The sequence below is a fragment of the Leptodactylus fuscus genome, chromosome 1 (assembly GCF_031893055.1).
Source record: "Leptodactylus fuscus isolate aLepFus1 chromosome 1, aLepFus1.hap2, whole genome shotgun sequence".
NCBI classification, from domain to species: domain Eukaryota; kingdom Metazoa; phylum Chordata; class Amphibia; order Anura; family Leptodactylidae; genus Leptodactylus; species Leptodactylus fuscus.
In genome coordinates, this window is record NC_134265.1 from 111,154,664 (window position 1) to 111,164,124 (window position 9,461).

General features: G+C 41.4%; 1 protein-coding gene across 1 annotated transcript in view; it reads right to left on the reverse strand.

Annotated features, from left to right (window-relative positions):
• GGT1 (gamma-glutamyltransferase 1) overlaps nt 1-9,019 on the reverse strand; it is a 67,955-nt gene extending 58,936 nt beyond the window's left edge. The window contains exon 1 of the mRNA XM_075276013.1: nt 8,991-9,019. The gene's annotated coding sequence lies outside the window, so the exon portion shown is untranslated. The remainder of the gene's footprint in view (nt 1-8,990) is intronic.
• Nucleotides 9,020-9,461: the final 442 nt, after the last annotated feature.

The window sequence follows — 9,461 nt, forward strand, 5'->3', positions numbered from 1 at the left end:
ACATTCCTATATTAGATGAGTAGATTTCTTCTTACAAGCCCTGATCAGCACCGGTTCTGCACCAATCCAACAGCTAAAGTGATCATTCTCCCAGCATGTTCTTCCATTGTTTGCTTTCTGCACACAGTGTGATATGCTGCCGGCAAACAATGATTTTTTTTTTGTTCCTGGAAGCAAGTGATCACTCAGTGAACAAGTAAATGCCATTTTTCGGGTTACTGGTGGCACTATTAGGCAGGCTGGAATATTGTGCAAGTGTTTGTTCCTGATAAATGTCTCTAAACTCACTTTGTCTAATAGCGCCTTTATCTCCCATGTGAATAAAGGATTGGACATGCTGAAAACCAGTAAGACTGACACTTCTTTTCCCCTACATTTGCTGTAGAAGGAGAGTCAGGATACATCAATGCACAACAACCAGTCTAATGGTCCTATAAAAATTAGCAGGCGTAGTCTAATGTGTATGGCTAACTCTACTGGTGGTATAAATAGCTTAATAACTGGTGTACCAATTGATCCCCAAAATTTCTATACCATAGAAAAGATCTGTCAATAGTAACAAAGATTATAAAACCCCATTGATCCTATAAATTGAAAGCTCTTGTGAGCAGGGCCCCCTTCTGTTATTTATATTGTTCATTCGATTGTTAGGCTGCAATGTCTGATCTGTACATGTATCCTCTAATTTGTATCACGCTGTGAAAATATATTGGCTGTATATAAATATAGATTATTACTATTATTATACAGTTGTGCCAATGTAAATACAAACAAGTGTAAAACTGGAGCGGGATGTGAGTTGTGATATTATTTAGGATGCCTGGTGTGAAAAGGGAATAATACAAGTAATTTGGTTACATAATTTATAGGGGTTATAAGATTGTAAAAAAGCAATACCCCATTAGTTTTTTTTTTTACTTAATAGATAAAAATGTCCTGTTCAAGCTGTCTCAACAAGCAATGATGACAATCAAACGTTGCTAGGAGTACCCATGCCTGATCATTGCCCCTTCCTGATCATTGCCCGTTCCTGACTATTGTCCGTTCCTGATCATTGCCCACTGGTTTGCAACATCAGTGCCTCATTTATCCCTATAAAGTTTTCACTTTCCAACAGCACATCTCCCGACTTACACATAGCGATATGCTGCTAACAATCCAGAATCTTTGTGGAGCCTTTAACCACAATGGGACCCGTAAAGGGTCCTTTAGCCAGAGTTGAGAACAGCTCCAAAAAACATCTCTCCTTTAGGGTCCTCTAAGGGCCCGTTCACACGGAGTAAACGCATGTGTATCTTGCCAAAATACATGTGTAAAAAGAACCGAAATATATAGAATTACCAAGCGTGGCCGCGCTAATTAAAAATTAGGTACATATGAGAATACATATAAGTCCTTGTGGACTCCAAAAATAGGTCTACTTGTATCACGCCTTTTTGGTACGTAATCAAGCTATGTCTGCTGAAAAACGTGGGGCTGCGTCTATGGCTTATGACTCTAAGTTCGAAAGAAATCACAGGGCAACACTGGCAGGTCCCTGCTGTGTGAAACAGCATCAGAGTGGATGCCTCAGGAGGCTGAGGGACTCTGGAGTCCAGGGGCCACTTCTTAGGACCTTTTTCAACTCTGTGGTTGCTTCAGCCATCTATTTTGGTGTGGCCTGCTGGGGGAGCAGTATATCAACAAGGGACAGAAATAGAATTGACAGGCTGATCAGAAGGGCCAGCTCTGTCCTGGGGAGCCCCCTGGACCCAGTACAGGTGGTGGGTGACAGAGGAATACTGTCCGTGGTGAGCTCCATGCTGGAGAATAACTCCCACCCATGTATGAGACCTTGCCGGCACTTGGCAGCACTGTAAGTGACCGTCTGCTTCACCCCAAGTGAGGTCGGAGGTCCTTCCTCCCAACCGCGATCAGGCTACATAATCTACATCAGACCAAGCAAAGAGAAAGAGCTAAATGATCCTGAAGTCTTCTTTATTTCTTTTCTCCTTAGCTGCTATTGATTCCTAGCATCTTCCTCTGCCTTCTGTAATATTGTAAGGATTGGAGTCAGGGTCAGGCAGTGCAAAGTGACACAGCTGGGAAAGCAACACTGTGCAACTAATGACAAAAGGGGTCGCAGGCCCTGCAGCTATGCTGTAATATCTGAGATGAGGCAGACCAATGCACTTCCTAATTGAAGTGCGCCTACCACGGCTCCTAACCTTCTATGCGGCGGCTAGGATAAGGGGAGAGGAGGCCCTGAAAGTCCTAGGGACTGGAGTCACGGGGTCACACCTAAACAGAAAGCACAGTGTAAATGCAATGCAAAACAAAAGACTAAACAGCATGGAACCAGGGAGGACCACAAGTCCCAGCAAGACACAGAAGAGAAGGCGAGGTCAGACGAGCAAGAGGTCAAGCCAGGAGATATAATAAAAGGTACCAAATCAAAAGACAAGGGATAGTCAAAAATACAAGCCGGGTATACAACCAAGGAACATATGGAATACAAACAGACAGGGAATCAGACTGAGCAGGGGGACCAGGAAACACAAAGTGAATGGCTGGCAAGGATCCATGCCTGGGTGGGGATAAAATAGCAGCAGAAAAACACACCTGATGGCTAATGACATGGAGACTGAAAGCAGGGAAAAGATTAACCCTTAATGACCTAAGCACACCCAATAGAACTCCTAACACGTCTCCCAGCAAGCAAGGAGACCGCGGCGACTCCGTATCCTGACAAATATATTACTGTTATTATCCTGCATCTGTATTACTATGCTGCTGTAACATACTAAAATTTCCCCACGGTGGGACTATTAAAGGATCATTTTATAGTTAACATGCACCAGGATGTATATGTAGGGGATAATGTATGCCTTGTGTGAAACCATACAAGTGTCTACCGCCTGGTACTACAAGACATCTCACTTCCTACAATGTGTGGTAACGGTGCTTAAATACTGAGCCATCTCCCACCCTGCTTTGGCGAATGCAACACCTGATGTAAGTAGGTATCACTGCAAGACAGTAAAAAATTTCACCCATGGTGCAACTAAGTCCCACTACTTAAGAATCAGACACAACGTCCATAAAATGCCAGAACCATGATAAAGCAAAATAAGCTTATATATAACACATCATCCAACACATGATATAGCATAATCAATAAACCCTACTACGCTATGTTGTGGCACACTATTTTTACCAACACTACACTCTCAGGAGTTGTTGGGACAGAAGTTTAACCCTTCTCTGTGCAGAAAGGCAACTGTTACAGAGTCTTGTACTGCAGGTTTGGAACTCGCAGTGTATCAATTACTGCTGGGGATTGAAAACCAGGCCAGCTACATAAGATTTCAAGCTAAAAAATTTTCTGTGGACCCATCTTGTGCGGGGTCCACAGTATTCCCTGCCATCTTATCAGATACGCTTTTAAGCGTGAGGTAATACCAGTATACATAAGAGCATAGCCACCACCAAAAAATTCTATGGTGTAAAAATCATACTGGAATGAAAAAAGCTAAAATTACAATTTCTATAATAATAAACTGTAGTGTGTGAACCTGACAGATTTACGCTGCTGCTTCACCCAGATGTTCTGGCACTGTTGTTAAGAAGGTTACATGGCTGCTGTGTAGCAAACGGAAAGCCATGATCAGTCTGGGCTATGTCGGCAATGTTTAAAGGAAATTTGTCACCATGCTCTACCCTCACCTTGAACTATTATAAGGCATTGAAGCGACAGAGATTCCAGACATGTTATTATTTCTGAACTCACTTTCACTCCCCAGCATAAAACATCCTATTTGCTGCGTTGTAATGCATACCTGGATGTTTAAACACAGACAAATAGTACAGCAAACTTCTAGATACTTTATTAGTATACAGAACACTAACTTACTGCAAGGAATTGAGAGAGTTAGGAGACTACTATGGCATCATTAGAATCTATGTCTCTACCATCCACACATCATAGTAGTTGCAGTGTTTTTTCCATTATGGAAGATATTCTTCCACTTTGGTCAGTGGACGGACAGGGGTGGGAGGAGGAGTGATTTTGCTGTTAGAAAAGCTAAATTCTAACAAGTTAAAAACATACAGTATCCCTGATGATTTAGAGTATTTGCAACTTAATTCATATGGCATATCCTCTGGTTACCCTATAAATATCTAATTGATGCTGTTTGCCTCTTTGATGCGGAGAATGAATGGAGAGATGGACATATATTTGCACTTTCCCTTCACTTTGATGGCTGTCAGAAAAACGGTTCAGTTCATTTTTGCAGGCACCTTTCCTTTCATTCTGTATCTAGATGGGCAACCAGCATTTACCCACCATAAAGGATGACGCACGGATAACCCCTGTTCTGAAGACAGGTGCTGATCCCAGAGGGCAAACCTGCATCTATCAGACATTTGAGGCATATATGGTGAATATTCCATCAATGTATAATATGGTATTACACCTTTAAGGCTGAGGACCCATGTGGTGTAAATGGTGTGATGTGGCTGCAGTGGAAAAGCCACAGCAAAAAAATGCTGAATTTTACAGTTCCTGCAAAGTGGATGGGATTCAAGTGAATCCCATCCACACATTGCAGAAAAATACCATTGCAGCATGTCAATTATGCCTACGGAAATGCTGGCGGTTTCTGTATAGATGGAGTGTATAAGTGGACTGTATAACTCTGTAGACTTTCTGTGAAGAGTGTTGTGGCTTTTCCCGCAGCGCTTTTTGGCTGTGATCCGCTATGTGGGGCCCTTAGGCTAATGGATCACTTGGCACTTAATAATTTTTGTCCACCAGTTTGTTAGTAGAGCTGTCCAAGAGTTACGACTACTGGTTTATAGTTAATACTTTAGAACAGCAGAATTGTTTTAAGTATTAAAACCATTTAGACTCATTAAGGCAAGATTTAATTAAACTGCTTAAGAACGGGGTGCACTCCTGGATATAAACACTCTACAGATCTATCAACCTTAGCAAATTCCTTGGTTATTCATTTACTTTGAACTACTGTCACTATTCTACCCAAGTTGTTTCTTCTTTAAGAACACTTGTACAAGTCTGAGTCCCATCCATGGAAAATGGTGCATGTGTGGTCCGTTGTACCCAGACTGAACTCAGCCACGTGCATAGAACACATTGCATCAAACGGAGTTCATTACTGTAGCGATTGGGCTATCAATCAATGCATTAAAATAAAAAGCATCGGCTTCTACGGCACTTACGCATTTCAATCGATGCTCTTAATCTAAGTGACTAACAGCTTTACTTGAAATGTGTAGATCACAAGACCATGGACTGATTTTTATCCAATAGAGGTAAGTAGAATGAATGCCAGCAAGCAGAGATCTAGAAAACCGTAAGGAACGGATACAGGAAATATTGGGAAATTGTATAGGTTTTCATTATACAAACAATAATATTTGTCTCTCAATATTGTTTTAAATTGGATAACTCCTTCAACTTTTATTTGTATTGTTAGAAATAATAAATTGTGTAGATGTGTCAACTTTCATGACCCTAGTTCAGGTCAGTGTACCGTACTAAGAGCAATCCACTGTGCCCATGACTGTGGTTTAAACAGTATTTTCAGGAAAGTGTTCTATTTACCTATGCTCTGATACTTATTATATGTATATACATACTCACTGTGTTTGCGTGGATTTCCTAATGGAACATACTTTTCCTAATAAAACATACTAATACATTGTGAATCCTATATGGGGCTCACAATCTACATTAAAAGAAAATAAAAAAAATTGCGGAGTTATACAGTATGGGCAAAGTGGATGGGATTCTGACGAATCCCATACCCACTTTACTGAAAAAAAAACACTGTGCGAACCAGCGCAGTTTTGGAAATTACAGCATGTCAATTATACCTACAGAAACGCCAGCAGTTTCCCCATAGGTATAATTTTTTTTTTTTTTTTTTAAATGTAGATTGTGAGCCCCACAGAGCTCACAATGTACATTTTTTCCCTATCAGTATGTCTTTGGAATATGGGATGGAAACACGGGGACAACATACAAACTCCTTGCAGATGTTTTTTTTGCCCTTGGCGGGATTTGAACACCAGGACTCCAGCGCTGCAAGGCTGCAGTGCTAACCACTGAGCCACCGTGTGGCCCTCCCTATAGGTATAATTGTAACAGAACACCAGCGGAGGAAACCTCTGCAACCTTCCTGTTTAAAGCACTGTGGGAAGAACTGCGATGCGTTGCCCCTGTACATGTATATGGGAATACCCCTTTAAGGGTTAAGGCTAAGGCCCCACGTAGCGTCCTGCAGCAAAAAAGCACTGCGAGATAAACGCCAGCGACAACGTATCATGGTTATTCATGCAGAACTTTAGACAGAAAGTTTGCAGATGTTTCTACCACAAAGTGGGCATGGGATTCGCTACAATCCAATATCCACTTTGATCTGACTGTAAAATGCTGCGATTGTGTCTACCGAAGGCATATCGCAACCTTTACACCATGTGGGGCGTCAGCCTAAAAGTTATGGGCACTTCACCCCATTTTTAAAGCATTTGGACCTGATGGATTCTTTTACACTGCCTATATACTAGACTGCGTTTGTGCCTTTTTTGCTCCTTTTTAAAAGGGTTCAAGTCATAAATATAGCGTGAAAAGAATCTCCATTTATGCCATCCCCCCTTTAGCTGACTCAAGCTAAGGCCCCATATAGCGTAAAAGCCATGGCAAAAAAATCTAAATTTTACAGTACCTGCAAAGTGAATGGGGATCTAGCTAAACCAATCCACACATTACAGAAAAATACCTGCAGTGGACATGCTGGGATTACAAAAACTGTCACATTTTTGTAAATTGCGGCATGTCAATTATATCTCTGGAAACGTTGGCGAGAAACTCACCATAGGAAAACTCTACTGGCTTTCTGTGAAAAGCGATGTGTTTCTGCTGCGGTTTTTCCCGCAGCACTTTTTTGCTTCGGCACACTACATGGAGCCTTAACTTCAAAGCAAAAGGGGCAAGGGCACAATAAGATCTGGAAAAAAGCTTCATAAATAAAGTGCAGGGCAGAACAGGACCACAAAAAGGTGCAGTTTATGCAAAAAAAAAAGACACAAGTAGTTTAAGTGTGTGTGTGTGTGTGTGTGTGTGTGTGTGATCACAGCCTAAGCCCTTAATTGAGTTCACACAGAGTTTTTTAGTTAGGAATTTGGTCAGGAAACTGACTCATATTCCTCCTCAAAAAAAAGCCTCACCATACAGTCCTATGGTGAGGTTTTTTTAGGAGGAGGAATTTGAGTCAGTTTCCTGACCAAATAACTCTGTGTGAATTTAACTGATGTAAAATACTGACCAGATTACTACCATGTTACTGATAGGTGAGGCTTCCAGGTGCTGTTTTACCAAAACCAGGTGTGGATCATGATGATGGGTGAGGTTTCTAGGCATTAAAACAAGAGTGAGAACCTATAAAGATATATGGTACCTCTCTTTTCTTTAATCCATGGGCTTTGACTACAACAATTCCATCATAATCCTGAACATGTGTCCTAACACCAAGGTATATTCATATACAGCAGATTTGTTGCAGAAATGTCTCTGACTGCAAATCTATTTCTTACATGTGAATGGGTTATCTCTGTAGTATATGCATGGCTTCCTGTAAACCCATGTAGATGAATGGGTCAGTCTCAGAAATGTAAAATGTGTCCTGGATGAATACAGTCTAACATGTCCCATATATAGAAGCCCCTTGGCACATTCTTAGTAGCATTTTCTTCTGCCCAACATTATAGTGATGTAGAATTATTTTGCTATACTGTCACCCTGTCCAGGTACTGTGGCACACACTTGTTTATTCCTATACAGCATATATTACTAGACATTGTCAGACAATGCTAACTAGCCTTGAACATTGCAGTAAAGAGTCTACCTGGCACATAAGGAGATGAGCGAATACTGTTCGGATCAGCCGATCCGAACAGCACGCTCCCATAGAAATGAATGGAAGCACCTGTGACGCCGGCCAACTGCCGGCAAAGTCCGCGTCACAGGTGCTTCCATTCATTTCTATGGGAGCGTGCTGTTCGGATTGACTGATCCGAACAGTGTTCGCTCATCTCTACGGGGTTATGTATCACCTGCCCTTTTTTTGGCCAGTTGTGCTTATTTATGATGTCAGCGCACCTCCTAGTAAAATGTTGTGCACCTGTTAGTTTAGACATTCACTTTGCTCCTTTTTGGTCAAAAAGGTGCAATTTCCCCTTTCTAATGCATTCTAACCTGACGGCTCTCTTAGGGTGCATTCACACTGAGTAAACGCTAGCTTATTTTGTAGAGTAAAATTACACTTGTAAATTTTGCTATCCCATTGACTTCAATGACATTTTACAGGCGTATTTTTACAGGCGTATTTTTTACAGGCGTATTTTTACACTTGTAAAAAAATATCATTGAAGTCAATGGGATAGCAAAATTTACAAGTGTAATTTTACTCTACAAAATAAGCTAGCGTTTACTCAGTGTGAATGCACCCTTACTCTGCCCATGGGCTGAATTTGAGCGTTTTGCATTTGAGTTTTTTTTGTTTTTGTTTTTTAAAAAAACAAAGGTACAAGTTATAAATACTTTGTGAAAAGGATCTTCATTTAGGTGACATCTCCTTTTCTCTCCAAAACGCAAATTTGCGAGAGCAGTATTACAGTGTGAGAAAAAAGTGCAAATGTTTCATAAATGAAGCGAAGAGCAGAAAAAGACCTAAAAAAAACGTACAATATACACCAGAAAAAGGCGAATGTGGCTTAATAAATGTGCCGCATATTCTGCTAAGGGGCAAACAGATCACCTGTAACAAGTTACACAAGTGCAAATGGCAGCTACAGGTGGCAATAGCTAAATAACTGGAAGTCTGAGGAAGTTTCACATAACATGTACCAGTTCTAGACATAGTGCCAGTCCAGCACTATAAAGTACAAGTAGACAGAGATACCTCCATGCCCCATCCCCCTCTTACCTTTTTCTTGTGCTCCCAGTGTGACCAGAGGTGAGCTGAGTGTGACAAGTGCTCCTCACTGCGGAATCTTTAAGCTGCCAGGGGCTGGTTGGAATTCTCTAGAGGAGGAGACAGAGCAGGGAGAGTACACAGACATTTCCCTGTCCCGACCCAAGGCCACCTGGTACCACATACAGGACAGTGACAGCCTGCAAAGGGCAGGTCAGGGGTTATTATACAACTCACTATATACTGTACTTCATAGGTATGGCTCCTCTGAGTAGTGCGGCTAAATCCAGAGAGGACATGATGAGTCTTGTAGTTCCACCCAGCATACTGTGTTATATACAACTGACCTGTAAGTCTTGCCAGAACATACACGTTCCTCCTGAGGATTTATCACCGTTATAGGATCTGAACGTCTACTTTCCAGAGAATACAGAGGGAATGGTTCCCATATATAATAACTGGGCAGCTCAGAATATTGTCAGG